Source organism: Canis lupus, chromosome X (genome assembly GCF_003254725.2).
Source record: "Canis lupus dingo isolate Sandy chromosome X, ASM325472v2, whole genome shotgun sequence".
Lineage (NCBI taxonomy): Eukaryota > Metazoa > Chordata > Mammalia > Carnivora > Canidae > Canis > Canis lupus.
This window is the reverse complement of record NC_064281.1, coordinates 57077626-57096836: the sequence shown is the minus strand read 5'-3', so window position 1 is coordinate 57096836 and position 19211 is coordinate 57077626.

The following is a 19211-nucleotide window of genomic DNA, read 5'->3' as shown; positions in this document are numbered from 1 at the left end:
TTTACGAGTGTTGAAGCAGCCTTGTGTCCCGGGAATAAATCCTACTTGGTCATGGTGAATAATTTTCTTAATGTGTTGTTGGATCCTATTGGCTAGTATCTTGTTGAGAATTTTTGCATCCATGTTCATCAGGGATATTGGTCTGTAATTCTCCTTTTTGGTGGGGTCTTTGTCTGGTTTTGGAATTAAGGTGATGCTGGCCTCATAGAACGAATTTGGAAGTACTCCATCTCTTTCTATCTTTCCAAACAGCTTTAGTAGAATAGGAATGGTTTCTTCTTTAAACGTTTACAGAATTCCCCTGGGAAGCCATCTGGCCCTGGAGTTTTGTGTCCTGGGAGGTTTTTGATGACTGCTTCAATTTCCTCCCTGATTATTGGCCTGTTCAGGTTTTCTATTTCTTCCTGTTCCAGTTTTGGTAGTTTGTGGCTTTCCAGGAATGCGTCCATTTCTTCTAGATTGCCTAATTTATTGGCGTATAGCTGTTCATAATATGTTTTTAAAATCTTTTGTAGTTCCTTGGTGTTGGTAGTGATCTCTCCTTTCTCAATCATGATTCATGATTAATTTGAGCCTTCTCTCTCTTCTTTTTAATAATGTTGGCTGATGGTTTATCTATCTTATTAATTCTTTCAAAGAACCAACTCCTGGTTCTATTGATCTGTTCTTCAGTTCTTCTGGTCTCGATTTGGTTGAGTTCTCCTCGACTTTTAATTAACTCTCTTCTTCTGCTGGGTGTAGGGTCCATCTGCTGTTTTTTCTCTATCTCCTTTAGGTGTAAGGTTAGCTTTTGTATTTGAGTTCTTTCCAGTTTTTGAATGGATGCTTGTATTGCGATGTATTTCCCCCTTAGGACTGCTTTTGTTGTATCCCAAAGATTTTGAACAGTTGTATCTTCATTCTAATTAGTTTCCATGAATCTTTTTAATTCTTCCTTAATTTCCTGGTTGACCCTTTCATCTTTTAGCAGGATGGTCGTTAACCTCCATGTGTTTGAGGTCCTTCCAAACTTCTTGTTGTGATTTAGTTCTAATTTCAAGGCATTATGTTCTGAGAATATGCAGGGGACGATCCCAATCTTTTGGTATCGGTTCAGACCCGATTTGTGACCCAGTATGTGGTCTATTCTGGAGAAAGTTCCATGTGCACTTGAGAAGAATGTGTGTTCAGTTGGGTTTGAATGTAAAGTTCTGTAGATATCTGTGAAATCCATCTGGTCCAGTGTATCATTTAAAGCTCTCGTTTCTTTGCAGATGTGCTTAGAAGACCTATCGAGTATAGAAAGAGCTAGATTGAAGTCACCAAGTATAAGTGTATTATTATCTAAGTATTTCTTTACTTTGGTTATTAATTGATTTAAATATTTGGCAGCTCCCACATTTGGGACATATATATTGGGGATTGTTAAGTCCTCTTGTTGTATAGATCCTTTCAGTATGATATAGTATCCCTCTTCACCTCTCACTACAGTCTTCAGGGTAAATTTTAGTTTATCTGATATAAGGATGGCTACCCCTGCTTTCTTTTGAGGACCATTCGAGTGGTAAATGGTTCTCCAACCCTTTATTTTCAGGCTGTAGGTGTCCTTCTGTCTAAAATGAGTCTCTTGTAGACAGCAAATAGATGGGTCCTGCTTTTTTATCCATTCTGAAACCCTGCCCCTTTTGATGGGATCATTAAGCCCATTCACGTTCAGAGTTACTATTGACAGATATGAGTTTAGTGTCATCATGATATCTATTCAGTCCTTGTTTTTGTGGACTGTTCCACTGAACTTCTTCTTAAAGGGGGATTTTAAGAATCCCCCTTAAAATTTCTTGCAGAGCTGGTTTGGAGGTCACATATTCTTTCAGTTCCTGCCTGATGGAAGCTCTTTATCTCTCCTTCCATTTTGAATGAGAGCCTTGCTGGATAAAGTATTCTTGGTTGAATGTTCTTCTCATTTAGGACCCTGAATATATCCTTCCAGCCCTTTCTGGCCTGCCAGGTCTCTGTGGAGAGGTCTCCTGTTACCCTAATACTCCTCCCCATAAAAGTCAGGGATTTCTTGTCTCTTGTTGCTTTAAGGATCTTCTCTTTATCTTTGGAATTTGCAAGCTTCACTATTAAATGTCGAGGTGTTGAACGGTTTTTATTGATTTTAGGGGGGAATCCCTCTATTTCCTGGATCTGAATGCCTGTTTCCCTTCCCAGATTAGGAAAGTTTTCAGCTAGGGTTTGTTCAAATACATATTCTGGACCTTGTCTCTTTCGGCACCCTCGGGAACCTCAATTAAACGTAGGTTTTTCTTCCTCAGGCTGTTGTTTATTTCCCTTAATCTATCTTCATGGTCTTTTAATTGTTTGCCTCTTTTTTCCTCAGTTTCCCTCTTTGCAATCAACTTGTCTTCTATGTCACTCACTCGTTCTTACACCTCGTTAACCCTCATCGTTAGGACTTCTAGTTTGGATTGCATCTCATTCAATTGATTTTTAATTTCTGCCTGATTAGCTTTAAATTCTGCAGTCATGAAGTCTCTTGAGTCCTTTATGCTTATTTCTAGAACCACCAGTAGCTGTATAATAGTGCTTCTGCATTGGCTTTCTGACATTGAATTGTAATCCAGATTTGTAACTCTGTGGGAAAGAGGACTGTTTCTGATTCTTTCTTTTGAGGTGAGGTTTTCCTTCTAGTCATTTTGCTCAGTGCAGAGTGGCCAAAAACAAGTTGTGTTGGGAAAAGGAGAAAAAGAGAGTAGAGAAAGAAGGAAAGAAAAGAGAAAAAGAAAAAAGAAAAAAGGAAGAAAAAAGAAGAAAAAGAGAAAGAAAAAGAAAGAAACGAAAAAAAGGGGTGAGAGAAGCAAACAGAAATCAAAAAGCAAAAAAAAAAAAAAAAAAAAACCCAAAAAACAAACAAACAAACAAAAAAACATCAAAAATGAGGGAGTATCTTCTGATTCTGTATACTTTAAGTCCCTTGACTTCCCCTGGAACTTGTCCGTCTGGCTGGTCTTCTGGGAGAGGGGCCTGTTGTGCTGATTTTCAGGTGTTAGCACTTGGGGGAGCTGCTCTGCCCCCTGCCTGGTGCAGGGCTCAGTGGGGGTTGTTTACCCCATGAGGCCCCAGGAGGAACAACCGCATTGGCTGCAGCCAGCTCTGGAACCCTGGATTCAGCTCCTGCAGTAACTCCAGAGCTCTCCGTCTGCAGGGCCTGGATGCTCCGGCGGCGGGTCCGCTGCTCTGCTCATCTCGGGGCAGGAGAGTCCTTGTTGTCCTGGGCCCTCCTGGCCTCTGCCTGTCCGGGGGGAGGCCGGATCCTGGGCTGTGTCCCCGGAGCCCTGTGCTCTCGGGCCTGCGCTGTTGGTTTCGTGCTCCCGGTGGCGCAGCCGCCTCTCTGCGGCACCGCCGCCCGAGCCCCTCGGAGCTGCTCCTGGAGCCGCGCAGCCCCCTCTACATGGAGTCTCTTCCTCTGCTGGAGCCGTCTCTGAGGTGGTCCTGGGACACGCAGCCCCCTCTCCGCGGAAGCGCTGCCCGAGCCCCTCCGAGCTGCTCCCGGGACATGCAGTCCACTCTCCGTGGAGCCGCCTCCCGAGTCCTTCTGAGCTGCTCCCGGGTCCAGCCGTGCGCACGCTGCAGCCCTTTAAGGAGCTCGGGGCACTCTCTCCGGGCCACAGGTGTCTGTTAGTGTCCCTGGGAGCCTGAGGGCATCCCCGCCCTCCTGGGGTCCTGCTCTAACTCCCTGCGGGCGCCTTTCCGCCCGGGAAGATTGGTGCAGCTCCTGCTTCTCCGGGACGGTGCTTTCCTGTCCTGGGGCCGCTTGCCCAGGCCTTAGCCTGGCTCCTCGCTGGGCCCCTCCCCCTTGGATGCCTTTTGTTTCTTTTTCCCTGTCTTCCTACCTTGATAGAAGCACGAACTCTTCTCACTGTAGCATTCCAGCTGTTCTCTCTTTAAATCTCAGGCCGAATTCGTAGATTTTCAGGATGATTTGAAGGTTTTCTAGGTAATTTGGTGGGGACAGGTGATTTGGGGACCCTACTCTTGCCCCTCCTCTTTTTGTTCATTTTTGTATTGGGTTGTTGTTTTTGTTATTGTAGTGTTTTTGTTATTGTGGAAGTTCTTTGTATATTCTGTATATTAACCCTTTGTCCCAGTTCTATGGTTTGCAAATATTTCCCCCATTCCATGGACTGCCTTTTAACTCCATTGATGGCATCCTTGATGTACAAAAGTTTTAAATTTTGATAAAATCCAATTCATTTACATACTCTTTTGTTGCCTGTGCATTTGGTTTCATCTCCAAGAAATCATTGCCAAAGCCAATGTTGTGGAGCTCTTCCTTTATGTTTTCTAATACGGGTTTTATGATTTTAGATTTTACACTTAGGTATTTGATCCATTTTGTGTTAATTTTTGTATATGATGTAAGAAGGGTCCAACTTTATTCTTTTGCATGTGGATATCCAATTTTCCCAGCACCATTTGTTGGTGACTGTCCTTTCCTAATTGAATGATTTTAGCATTTGAAAAATTTTACCATTTTTGCAAAGGTGTATTTTTGAGATCTTTATTTTATTTTATTGGAGTATATGTCTGTCTTTATGCCATTTTCACACTGTTTTGATTACTATAGCCTCATAGTAAATTTCGATATCAGAAAGTATGAGACCTCCAAAAGATTGTTGGGCTGTTCAAGATCCTTTGAGACTACTAGTAACCTGGGGGGGGGAGGAGCAAGATGGAAGAGTAGGGTCTCCAAATCACCTGTCTCCACCAAACTACCTAGAAAACCTTCAAATTATCCTGAAAATCTATGAATTCGGCCTGAGATTTAAAGAGAGACCAGCTGGAATGCTACAGTGAGAAGAGTTCGCGCTTCTATCAAGGTAGGAAGACGGGGGAAAAAGAAATAAAGGAACAAAGGCCTCCAAGGGGGAGGGGCCCCGCGAGGAGCCGGGCTGAGGCCGGGGCGAGTGTCCCCAGGACAGGAGAGCCCCGTCCCGGAGGAGCAGGAGCTGCACAAACCCTCCCGGGTGGAAAGGGGCCCGCGGGGAGTTGGAGCAGGACCCAGGAGGGCGGGGATGCCCTCGGGCTCCCTGGGACAGTAACAGCAACTGCGCGCCCAGGAGAGTGCGCCGAGCTCCCCAAGGGCTGCAGCGCGCACTGCGGGACCCGGCGGGACCCGGAGCAGCTGGAGGGGCTCGGGCGGCGGCTCCGCGGAGGGGGCTGCGCGGCCCCGGGAGCAGCTCGGAGGGGCTCGGGCGGCGGCTCCGCGGAGGGGGCTGCGCGGCCCGGGAGCGCGAATCCAACAGCGCAGGCTCCGGAGCACAGGGCGCCGGGACACAGCCCAGGATCCGGCCTCCCCCGGGACAGGCAGAGGCCGGGAGGGCCCAGGACAGCAAGGACGCTCCTGCCCCAGCTGAGCAGATCAGCGGCCCCGCCCCGGAGCCTCCAGGCCCTGCAGACGGAGTTCCTGCCGGAGCTGAATCCAGGTTTCCAGAGCTGCCCCGCCACTGGGGCTGTTCCTCCTGCGGCCTCACGGGGTAAACAACCCCCCTGAGCCCTGCACCAGGCAGGGGCACAGCAGCTCCCCCAACTGCTAACACCTGAAAATCAGCACAACAGGCCCCTCCCCCAGAAGATCAGCTAGACTGACAACTTCCAGGAGAAGCCAAGGGACTTAAAGAACACAGAATCAGAAGATACTCCCCTGTGGTTCTTTTTTTTTTTTTTTCTTTGTTGTTGTTTTGTTTTGCTTTTTGATTTGTTTCCTTCCCCCACCCCCTTTTTTTCTCCTTTCTTTTTCGTTCTCTTTTTCTTCTTTTTTTTTCTTTTTTCTCGTTTTTTTTTTCTTTTCTTCCCTTTTTTTTTCTCTTTCTCTTTTCTTTCCTTCTTTCTCTCCTCTCTTTTTCTCTTTTTCCCAATACAATTTGCTTTTGGCCACTCTGCACTGAGCAAAATGACTAGAAGGAAAACCTCACCTCAAAAGAAAGAATCAGAAACAGTCCTCTCTCCCACAGAGTTACAAAATCTGGATTACAATTCAATGTCAGAAAGCCAATTCAGAAGCACTATTATACAGCTACTGGTGGCTCTAGAAAAAAGTATAAAGGACTCAAGAGACTTCATGACTGCAGAATTTAGAGCTAATCAGGCAGAAATTAAAAATCAATTGAATGAGATGCAATCCAAACTAGAAGTCCTAACGACGAGGGTTAACGAGGTGGAAGAACGAGTGAGTGACATAGAAGACAAGTTGATAGCAAAGAGGGAAACTGAGGAAAAAAGAGACAAACAATTAAAAGACCATGAAGATAGATTAAGGGAAATAAACGACAGCCTGAGGAAGAAAAACCTACGTTTAATTGGGGTTCCCGAGGGCGCCGAAAGGGACAGAGGGCCAGAATATGTATTTGAACAAATTCTAGCTGAAAACTTTCCTAATCTGGGAAGGGAAACAGGCATTCAGATCCAGGAAATAGAGAGATCCCCCCCTAAAATCAATAAAAACCGTTCAACACCTCGACATTTAATTGTGAAGCTTGCAAATTCCAAAGATAAGGAGAAGATCCTTAAAGCAGCAAGAGACAAGAAATCCCTGACTTTTATGGGGAGGAGTATTAGGGTAACAGCAGACCTCTCCACAGAGACCTGGCAGGCCAGAAAGGGCTGGCAGGATATATTCAGGGTCCTAAATGAGAAGAACATGCAACCAAGAATACTTTATCCAGCAAGGCTCTCATTCAAAATGGAAGGAGAGATAAAGAGCTTCCAAGACAGGCAGCAACTAAAAGAATATGTGACCTCCAAACCAGCTCTGCAAGAAATTTTAAGGGGGACTCTTAAAATTCCCCTTTAAGAAGAAGTTCAGTGGAACAGTCCACAAAAACAAAGACTGAATAGATATCATGATGACACTAAACTCATATCTCTCAATAGTAACTCTGAATGTGAACGGGCTTAATGACCCCATCAAAAGGCGCAGGGTTTCAGACTGGATAAAAAAGCAGGACCCATCTATTTGCTGTCTACAAGAGACTCATTTTAGACAGAAGGACACCTACAGCCTGAAAATAAAAGGTTGGAGAACCATTTACCATTCCAATGGTCCTCAAAAGAAAGCAGGGGTAGCCATCCTTATATCAGATAAACTAAAATTTACCCCAAAGACTGTAGTGAGAGATGAAGAGGGACACTATATCATACTTAAAGGATCTACTCAACAAGAGGACTTAACAATCCTCAATATATATGCTCCGAATGTGGGAGCTGCCAAATATATAAATCAATTATTAACCAAAGTGAAGAAATACTTAGATAATAATACACTTATACTTGGTGACTTCAATCTAGCTCTTTCTATACTCGATAGGTCTTCTAAGCACAACATCTCCAAAGAAACGAGAGCTTTAAATGATACACTGGACCAGATGGATTTCACAGATATCTACAGAACTTTACATCCAAACTCAACTGAATACACATTCTTCTCAAGCGCACATGGAACTTTCTCCAGAATAGACCACATATTGGGTCACAAATCGGGTCTGAACCGATACCAAAAGATTGGGATTGTCCCCTGCATATTCTCGGACCATAATGCCTTGAAATTAGAACTAAATCACAACAAGAAGTTTGGAAGGACCTCAAACACATGGAGGTTAAGGACCATCCTGCTAAAAGATAAAAGGGTCAACCAGGAAATTAAGGAAGAATTAAAAAGATTCATGGAAACTAATGAGAATGAAGATACAACCGTTCAAAATCTTTGGGATGCAGCAAAAGCAGTCCTAAGGGGGAAATACATCGCAATACAAGCATCCATTCAAAAACTGGAAAGAACTCAAATACAAAAGCTAACCTTACACATAAAGGAGCTAGAGAAAAAACAGCAAATAGATCCTACACCCAAGAGAAGAAGGGAGTTAATAAAGATTCGAGCAGAACTCAACGAAATCGAGACCAGAAGAACTGTGGAACAGATCAACAGAACCAGGAGTTGGTTCTTTGAAAGAATTAATAAGATAGATAAACCATTAGCCAGCCTTATTAAAAAGAAGAGAGAGAAGACTCAAATTAATAAAATCATGAATGAGAAAGGAGAGATCACTACCAACACCAAGGAAATACAAACGATTTTAAAAACATATTATGAACAGCTATACGCCAATAAATTAAGCAATCTAGAAGAAATGGACGCATTCCTGGAAAGCCACAAACTACCAAAACTGGAACAGGAAGAAATAGAAAACCTGAACAGGCCAATAACCAGGGAGGAAATTGAAGGAGTCATCAAAAACCTCCCAAGACACAAGAGTCCAGGGCCAGATGGCTTCCCAGGAGAATTTTATCAAACGTTTAAAGAAGAAATCATACCTATTCTCCTAAAGCTGTTTGGAAAGATAGAAAGAGATGGAGTACTTCCAAATTCGTTCTATGAAGCCAGCATCACCTTAATTCCAAAGCCAGACAAAGACCCCGCCAAAAAGGAGAATTACAGACCAATATCCCTGATGAACATGGATGCAAAAATTCTCAACAAGATACTGGCCAATAGGATCCAACAGTACATTAAGAAAATTATTCACCATGACCAAGTAGGATTTATCCCTGGGACACAAGGCTGGTTCAACACCCGTAAAACAATCAATGTGATTCATCATATCAGCAAGAGAAAAACCAAGAACCATATGATCCTCTCATTGGATGCAGAGAAAGCATTTGACAAAATACAGCATCCATTCCTGATCAAAACTCTTCAGAGTGTAGGGATAGAGGGAACATTCCTCGACATCTTAAAAGCCATCTACGAAAAGCCCACAGCAAATATCATTCTCAATGGGGAAGCACTGGGAGCCTTTCCCCTAAGATCAGGAACAAGACAGGGATGTCCACTCTCACCACTGCTATTCAACATAGTACTGGAAGTCCTAGCCTCAGCAATCAGACAACAAAAAGACATTAAAGGCATTCAAATTGGCAAAGAAGAAGTCAAACTCTCCCTCTTCGCCGATGACATGATACTCTACCTAGAAAACCCAAAAGTCTCCACCCCAAGATTGCTAGAACTCATACAGCAATTCGGTAGCGTGGCAGGATACAAAATCAATGCCCAGAAGTCAGTGGCATTTCTATACACTAACAATGAGACTGAAGAAAGAGAAATTAAGGAGTCAATCCCATTTACAATTGCACCCAAAAGCATAAGATACCTAGGAATAAACCTCACCAAAGATGTAAAGGATCTATACCCTCAAAACTATAGAACACTTCTGAAAGAAATTGAGGAAGACACAAAGAGATGGAAAAATATTCCATGCTCATGGATTGGCAGAATTAATATTGTGAAAATGTCAATGTTACCCAGGGCAATATACACGTTTAATGCAATCCCTATCAAAATACCATGGACTTTCTTCAGAGAGTTAGAACAAATTATTTTAAGATTTGTGTGGAATCAGAAAAGACCCCGAATAGCCAGGGGAATTTTAAAAAAGAAAACCATATCTGGGGGCATCACAATGCCAGATTTCAGGTTGTACTACAAAGCTGTGGTCATCAAGACAGTGTGGTACTGGCACAAAAACAGACACATAGATCAGTGGAACAGAATAGAGAATCCAGAAGTGGACCCTGAACTTTATGGGCAACTAATATTCGATAAAGGAGGAAAGACTATCCATTGGAAGAAAGACAGTCTCTTCAATAAATGGGTCTGGGAAAATTGGACATCCACATGCAGAAGAATGAAACTAGACCACTCTCTTTCACCATACACAAAGATAAACTCAAAATGGATGAAAGATCTAAATGTGAGACAAGATTCCATCAAAATCCTAGAGAAGAACACAGGCAACACCCTTTTTGAACTCGGCCATAGTAACTTCTTGCAAGATACATCCACGAAGGCAAAAGAAACAAAAGCAAAAATGAACTATTGGGACTTCATCAAGATAAGAAGCTTTTGCACAGCAAAGGATACAGTCAACAAAACTCAAAGACAACCTACAGAATGGGAGAATATATTTGCAAATGACATATCAGATAAAGGGCTAGTTTCCAAGATCTATAAAGAACTTATTAAACTCAACACCAAAGAAACAAACAATCCAATCATGAAATGGGCAAAAGACATGAACAGAAATCTCACAGAGGAAGACATAGACATGGCCAACATGCATATGAGAAAATGCTCTGCATCACTTGCCATCAGGGAAATACAAATCAAAACTACAATGAGATACCACCTCACACCAGTGAGAATGGGGAAAATTAACAAGGCAGGAAACAACAAATGTTGGAGAGGATGCGGAGAAAAGGGAACCCTCTTACACTGTTGGTGGGAATGTGAACTGGTGCAGCCACTCTGGAAAACTGTGTGGAGGTTCCTCAAACAGTTAAAAATATACCTGCCCTACGACCCAGCAATTGCACTGTTGGGGATTTACCCCAAAGATACAAATGCAATGAAACGCCGGGACACCTGCACCCCGATGTTTCTAGCAGCAATGGCCACGATAGCCAAACTGTGGAAGGAGCCTCGGTGTCCAACGAAAGATGAATGGATAAAGAAGATGTGGTTTATGTATACAATGGAATATTACTCAGCTATTAGAAATGACAAATACCCACCATTTGCTTCAACGTGGATGGAACTGGAGGGTATTATGCTGAGTGAAGTAAGTCAGTCGGAGAAGGACAAACATTATATGTTCTCATTCATTTGGGGAATATAAATAATAGTGAAAGGGAAAATAAGGGAAGGGAGAAGAAATGTGTGGGAAATATCAGAAAGGGAGACAGAACGTAAAGACTGCTAACTCTGGGAAACGAACTAGGGGTGGTAGAAGGGGAGGAGGGTGGGGGGTGGGAGTGAATGGGTGACGGGCACTGGGTGTTATTCTGTATGATAGTAAATTGAACACCAATAAAAAAATAAATTAAAAAAATAAAAAAAAAAATAAACTAGTAACCTCCCAAAAAAAAAAAAAAAAAAAGATCCTTTGAGACTACATATGAATTTTAGGATGGGTTTTTCCATTTCTACAAATTGGTAGTTGGGATTTTGACAGAGATTACATTAAATCTGTAGATTGCTTTGGGTAGTATTGACATCTTAACAATATTGATTATTCCAATCTGTGAACATGCAATGTCCTTCCATTTATTTCTCTCTTTAAAACTTTTAGCAATGTTTTGTAGCTTATAGTGTACAAATCTCTCACCTCTTTGGTTAAGTTTATTTTATTTATTTTTAAATTATTTTCAGAGGAAGAATTTAGTGCTTCATCGGTTGCATATAACACCCAGTGCTCATTACATTGAACCCCCTTCTTTTTTTAAAAAAAGAATTTATTTATTTATTCGTGAGAGACAGAGAGAGAGAGAGAGGCAGAGTCACAGGCAGAGGGAAAAGCAGGCTCCCTCATACAGGGAACCTGATATGAGACTTGATCCTGGGACTCCAAGATCACCCCCTGGGCCAAAAGACAGGCGCTAAACCACTGAGCCACCCAGGCATCCCGAACCCCTTTCTTAATGCCCGTCACCCAGTTATCCATTCCCGCTACCCACCTCCCCTTCAGCAACCTTCAGTTTGTTTCCTAGAGTTCAGCGTCTCTTATGGTTTGCCTCCCCATCAATGTTCATCTTATTTTTCCTTCTCTTCCCACATTTTCTTCTGTTTTGTTTCTTAAATTCCACATCTGAGTGAAATCATGTGGTATTTTTCTTTCTCTGACTTATTTTGCTTAGCATAGTACCCTCTAGTTCCATCCATGTCATTGCAAATGGCAAGATTTCATTCTTTTTGATGGTTGCCCATCTCCTTTATCTATTCACGTGTTAATGGATATCTGGGCTCTTTTCATAGTTTGGCTATTGTGGACATTGATGCTATAAACATTGGAGTGTATGTGCCCCTTCAAATCAATGTTTGTATCTTTTGGATAAATACCTATAGTACAATTGCTGGGTCATAGGGTAGCTCTATTTAACTTTTTGAGAAACCTCCATTCTGTTTTCCAGAGTGGCTGCACCAGTCTGCATTCCAAGCAACAATGTTTTTTTTTTTTTAGATGAATTAAAATTATTTATGGTCAGAAGAACTCTTGAAGATAAATCCCAGGAATACAAACACAGGAAAGAAAAAAAATGAATGTGGAACGCGTTCTGTATCATCCAGTAATGTTTGCTACAGTGAGTCCGTTCTCAAGGCAGATTCCTAGGGTTTTACTGCTTATGATGGAAACCTTTATGAGAGGATTCTGATTTTGAGAAATGACGTGTGGAATTATGCTTTCTTTGCATCCTCGCCAACATCTGTTGTTTTCTGAGTTGTTAATTTTAGCCATTCTGACTGGTGTGAGGTGGTATATCATGTGGTTTTGATTTGTATTTCCCTGATGCCAAATAATGTGGAGTGTTTTTTCATGTCTGTTGGTCATTTGTATGTCTTCCTTGGAGAAAAATCTGTTCAAGTCTTCTGTCCATTTCTTGACTGGATTATTTGTTTTTTGGATGTTGAGTTTGATAAGTTCTTTATAGATTTTGGATACTAGGCCTTTATCTGATAAGACATTTGCAAATATCTTCTCCCATTCTGTTAAATTGCCTTTCAGTATTGTTGACTATTTCCTTTGTTGTGCAAAAGCTTTTTATTTTGATGAATTCCCAATAGTTTATTTTTCCTTTTGTTTCTCTTGCCTTTGGAGACATGTCTAGCAAGAAATTGCTGTGGCTGAGGTCAAAGAGGTTGCAGCTTGTGTTCTTCTCAAAGGTTTTGATGGATTCCTATCTTATATTTAGGTCTTTCATCCATTTTGAATTTATTTTTGTGTATAGTTGTAAGAAAATGGTCCAGTTTTATCCTTCTTTATGTGGCTCTCCAATTTTCCCAGCACCATTTGTTGAAGAGACTTTTTTTCCATTGGATATTCTTTCCTGCTTTGCCAAAGATTAGTTGACCATAGAATTTAGGGTCCATTTCTGGGTTCTCTAATCTATTCCATTGATCTAAGTGTCTGCTTTTGTGTCAGTACCGTACTGTTTTGATGACTACAGTTTAGTAATACAGCTTGAAGCCTGGAATTGTGATACCTCCACTTTTGGTTTTCTTTTTCAACATTCCTTTTTCTTTGGCTATTCGAGGTTTTTTCTAGTTCTGTACAAATTTTAGGAATGGACAGATCAGGTAAGCAGAAGATCAATAAGGAAACAAGGGCTTTGAATGGCACACTGGACCAAATGGACTTAACCAACAGATACAGAGCATTTCATCCTAAAGTAGCAGAATACATATTTTTCTCAAATGCACATGGAACATACTCCAGAACTGATCACATACTGAGTCACAAATCAGGTCTCAAGTGGTACAGAAAGATTAAGATTATTCCATGTATATTTTCAGACCGCAATGCTTTGATTTATTTTCTTATGGTGAACCACTGTGGCATTCATCAGTTAAATCCTACTTGGTCATGGTATATAAACTTTACATATGCTGTTTAATTTGTATTTTGTTGAAGGATATTTGTCTATAATATCTTTTCATGTCTTTATTTAACTTAGTTAACATATAATGCTGGCCTCTTGGAGCTAGCAAGTGGTCTTTCCTCTTCTATTCCCCCCACCCCCTCAAGAGTTGTTTGAGAGTTGGTTTTAGTTTTCCTTAGAATATTTGATAGAAATCACCAGTGAAGTCGTCTGTCATGGAGTTTTCTTTGTTTGGAGTGGTATATTTCTCTTTCTGGCCTAATTGCTATTGCCAGGACTTCCAATACTGTGTTTAAAAAAGTGGCAAGAGAGGCAGGGCAAGATGGCGAAAGAGTAGGGTCCCAAAGTCACCTGTCCTCACCAACTTACCCAGATAACTTTCAAATCATCCTGAAAACCTACGAATTCAGCCTGAAATTTAAAGAGAGAACAGCTGGAATGCTACAGTGAGAAGAGTTCGCACTTCTATCAAGGTAGGAAGACGGAAAAAATTAAAGAAATAAAAAAACATCCAAGAGGAGGGGCCCCGTGAGGAGCCGGGCTAGGGCGGCGGGGGGAGTGCCGTCAGGACAGGAAAGCCCAGTCATGGAGAAGCAGAAACTTTACCAATCTTCCCAGACGGAAAGGCGCTCACAGGGAACTCGGGCAGGATCCCAGGAGGGGCAGTGATGCCCTCAGGCTCCCAGGGGCATTAACAGAGTAACTGAGCCTGGGGCGGGGGGTGCACCACACACTGCGTGCGGCTGGAGCTCCCTAAAGGGCTGGACGCGCACCGGGCAGTCCCCAGGAGCAGCTCAGGCTGCGGGTCAGGTGGTGGCTCCACGCAGAGGGGGCTCCCTAGCCCTGGGAGCTCGATTAGAGTGGTGCAGGCCCCGGAGCCCAGGGCACTGCGGGACACAGCCCAAGATCCGGCAATCCCCCTGGGACAGGTGGAGACTGGGAGGACATAGGGCAGCAAGGACGCCCCTGCCACCTGGCGGCCCCGAGCTGTGCAGCTCGGCACCCCCGCCCCTGGAGCATCTAGGCCCCTGCGGACTGGGAGTGTGGGATCCAGAAAATTTAACAAAAATCCCCTACCCCTGGACAAGCAGAGAGGACTGACTCCATTTTGTGGTGGACCCGCCTTGTGCCGACCTGCTTATTGCTTAGGGCGCTGCCCCACCCTAGTCAAGCCACAGGGCACACCCTAATCGGAAATCGGCTCAGTGATAGGCCACTTCAAATGAATACTTTAGGGTAAAATGTAATTCAATAGGCCACCTGCCTGTATACCGACATGACTGTGCAACTTTCTGTGTATCCCATTGGCCACTGGTCCCTATAAAGCTGCTACGCCTCTTGGTCTCGGGGTCCAAGTCCCTGCTCCGCTGTGTCGGGTATACTTGGACCCAAGCTCCAGCTTGTAAATAAACCCTCATGTGTTTGCATCGGTGTTGGCTCCTCCGTGGTTTCTCGGATTCGCAATCTCGGGCACAACAGGAGCTGCCATAGTTACTGCGGGAGCTGACTCCAGAGCTGGAGAGCTGGCCGCTGCCACTGTTGTTATTTCTCCTGGTGCCACCTTGGACCTGGGACTGAGTGGGGCCGCCAGGAAGCAGGGGCCTTACAGGATAAACAGCTCCCACTGAGCCGTGCACCTGGCAGGGGGATGGGCAGCTCCCCCACACGCACACACCTGAGAATCAGTACAGCAGGCCCCTTCCCCAGAACACCAGCTGGAAGGACAGGGGAAAAGCAAGTTATTGACCAAGCAGCGCTGGAAAGTTCCAGGGGAAGTCGAGGGATTTACAATATATAGAATCAGAGGTTGTACCCCTTGTTTTTTTGTTTTCTGTTTGTCCCCCACCTTTTCTTCTTTCTCTTTTTCTCCTTTTTACAGTACAACTTGTTTTTAGGCACTCTGTGCTGAGCAAAATGACTAGAAGGAAAAACTCCTCACAAAAAAAAAAAAAAAAGAATCAGAAACAGTCCTCTCTCCCACAGAGTTACAGAATTTGGATTACAATTCAATGTCAGAATGCCAATTCAGAATCACAATTATAAACCTACTGGTGGTTCTGGAAAAAAGCATAAAGGATTCAAGAGACTTCATGACTGCAGAATTTAGATCTAATCATGCCAAAATTAAAAATCAATTAACTAAGATGCAATCCAAACTGGAGGTCCTAATGATGAGGGTAGAAGGTAGAAGAATGAGGTAGAAGAACGAGTGAGTGACATAGAAGACAAGTTGATGGCAAGGAAGGAAGCTGAGGAAAAAAGAAAAACAAAAGATCATGAAGACAGGTTAAGGGAAATAAATGACAGCCTCAGAAGGAAAAAATCTATGTTTAATTGGGGTTCCAGAGGACGCTGAAAGGGACAGAGGACCAGAAAGTGTATTTGAACAAATAATAGCTGAGAACTTCCCTAACTTGGGAAGGGAAACAGGCATTCAGATCCAGGAAATAGAGAGATCCCCCACTAAAATCAATAAAAAACATTCCACACCTCGATATTTAATAGTGAAGCTTGCAAATTCCAAAGATAAAGAGAAGATCCTTAAAGCAGCAAGAGACAAGAGATCCCTAACCTTTATGAGGAGAAGTATTAGGTTAACAGCAGACCACTCAACAGAGACCTGATGGGGCGGGAAGGGCTGGCAGGATATATTCAGGGTCCTAAATGAGAAGAACCTGCAGCCAAGAATACTTTATCCAGCAAGGCTCTCATTCAGAATAGGAGGGATAAAGAGCTTCCAAGATAGGCAGAAACTGAAAGAATATGTGACCCCCAAACCAACTCTGCAAGAAATATTAAGGGGGACTCTGTAAAAGAAAGAGGAAGCCCAAAAAAATAATGCACAAAAACGGACCGAATAGGTATTATGGTGACACAAAATTCCTATCTTTCAATAGTAACTCTGAACGTGAATGGGCTTAATGATCCCCTCAAAAGGCACAGGGTTTCAGATTAGATAAAAAAGCAAGACCCATCTATTTCCTGTCTACAACAGACTCATTTTAGACCTAAGGACACCTACAGCCTGAAAATAAAAGGTTGGAGAACCATTTACCATTCAAATGGTCCTCAAAAGAAAGCAGGGGTAGCCATCCTCATATCAGATAAATTAAATTTATCCCAAAGACTAGTAAGAGATGAAGAGGGACACTATATCATACTTAAAGGATCTATCCAACAAGAGGACCTAACAATCATGAATATTTATGCCCCGAATGTGGGAGCTGTGAAGTATATCAATCAATTAATAACTAAAGTTAAGACATACTTAGATAATAATACACTTATACTTGGAGACATGAGCACAGTGCTTTCTACAATCAATAGATCTTCTTTTTTTTATAAATTTATTTTTTATTGGTGCTCAATTTGCCAACATATAGAATAACACCCAGTGCTCATCCCACAATAGATCTTCTAAGCACAACATCTCCAAAGAAACAAGAGCTTTAAATGATACACTGGACCAGATGAATTTCACAGATATTTACAGAAAGTTACACCCAAACGCAACTGAATACACATTCTTCTCAACTGCATATGGAACTTTCTCCAGAATAGACCACATACTGGTCACAAATCAGGTCTTAACCGATACAAAAAGATTGGGATCATCCCCTGCATATTTTCAGACCAAAATGCTTTGAAACTAGAACTCAATCACAAGAAGGAGTTTGGAAGGACTTCAAACATGTGGAGGTTAAGGACCATCCTGCTAAAAGATGAAAGGGACAACCAGGAAATTAGAGAAGAACTAAAAGATTCATGGAAACTAATGAGAATGAAGATAGAACCGTTCAAAATCTTTGGGATACAGCTAAAGCAGTTCTGAGGGGGAAATACATCAAATACAAGCATCCATCCAAAAACTGGAAAGATCTCAAATACAAAAGCTAACCTTGCACCTAAAGGAGCTGGAAAAGGAACAGCAAATGAAACCTTCGCCCAGCAGAAGAAGACAATAAAGATTCGAGCAGAACCAATGAAATCGAGACCGGAAGAACTGTGGAACAGATCAACAAAACCAGGAGTTGGTTCTTTGAAAGAATTAATAAGATAGATAAACCATTAGCCAGCCTTATTAAAAAGAAGAGAGAAAAGACCCAAATTAATAAAATCATGAATGAAAAAGGAGAGATTTCCACCAATACCAAGGAAATACAAACGATTTTCAAAACTTATTATGAGCAGCTTACGCCAATAAATTAGGCAATCTAGAAGAAATGGATGCATTTCTGGAAAACCACAAACTACCAAATCTGGAACAGGAAGAAAGAGAAAACCTGAACGGGCCGATAACCAGGGAGGAAATTAGAGCAGTCATCAAAAATCTCCAAAGACACAAAAGTCCAGGGCCACATGGCTTCCCTGGAGAATTCTATCAAATGTTTAAAGAGGAAACCATGCCTATTCTACTAAAGCTGTTCGGAAAGATAGAAAGAGATGGAGTGCTTCCAAACTCGGTCAATGAGGAAAGCATCACCTTAATTCCAAAACCGGACGAAGACCCCACCATAAAGGAGAATTATAGACCAATATCCCTGATGAATACAGATGCAAAAATTCTGAACAAGATACTAGGCAATGGGGTCCAACAGTACATTAAGAAGATTATTCACCATGACCAAGTGGGATTTATCCTCAGATGCAAGGCTGGTTCAACACTTGTAAAACAATCAATGTGAAGGATCATATCAACAAGAGAAAAAACAAGAACCATATAATCCTCTCAATAGATGCAGAGAAGCATTTGACAAAAGACAGCATCCATTCCTGATCAAAACTCTTCAGAGTGTAGGGATAGAGGGAACCTACCTCAGTATCTTAAAAGGCATCTATGAAAAGCCCACAGCAAATATCATTCTCAATGGGGAAACACTGGGAGCATTTCCCCTAAGATCAGGAACACGACAAGGATGTCCACTCTCACCACTGCTATTCAACACAGTACTAGAAGTCCTTGCCTCAGCAATCAGGCAACAAAAAGAAATAAAAGGCATTCAGATTGTCAAAGAAGTCAAACCCTCCCTCTTCACAGATGACATGATACTGTATATAGAAAACTCACAAAACTGCACCCCAAGATTGCTAGAACTCATACAGCAAGTGGGCAGTGTGGCAGGATACAAAATCAATGCCCAGAAATCAGTGGCATTTCTATACACTAATAATGAGACTGAAGAAAGAGAAATTAAGGAGTCCATCCCATTTACAATTGCACCGAAACACATAAGATACCTAGGAATAAACGTAATCAAAGAGGTAAAGGATCTATACCCTAAAAACTACAGAACACTTCTGAAAGAAATTGAGGAAGACAAAAAGAGATGGAAAAATATTCCATGTCATAGATTGGAAGAATTAATATTGTGAAAATGTCAGTGCTACTCAGGGCAATTTACACATTTATTGTAATCCCTATCAAAATACCATGGACTTTCTTCAGAGAGTTGGAACAAATCATCTTAAGATTTGTGTGGAATCTGAAAAGACCCCAAAAGCCCAAGGGAATATTGAAAAAGAAAACCATAGCTGGGGGCATCACAGTACCAGATTTCAGGTTGTACTACAAAGCTGTGGTCATCAAGACAGTGTGTACTGGCACAAAAATAGACACATAGATCAATGGAACAGAATAGAGAAACCAGAAGTGGACCCTCAACTTTATGGTCAACTAATATTCGACAAAGCAGGAAAGACTATCCCCTGGAAAAAAGACCGTCTCTTCAATAAATGGTGCT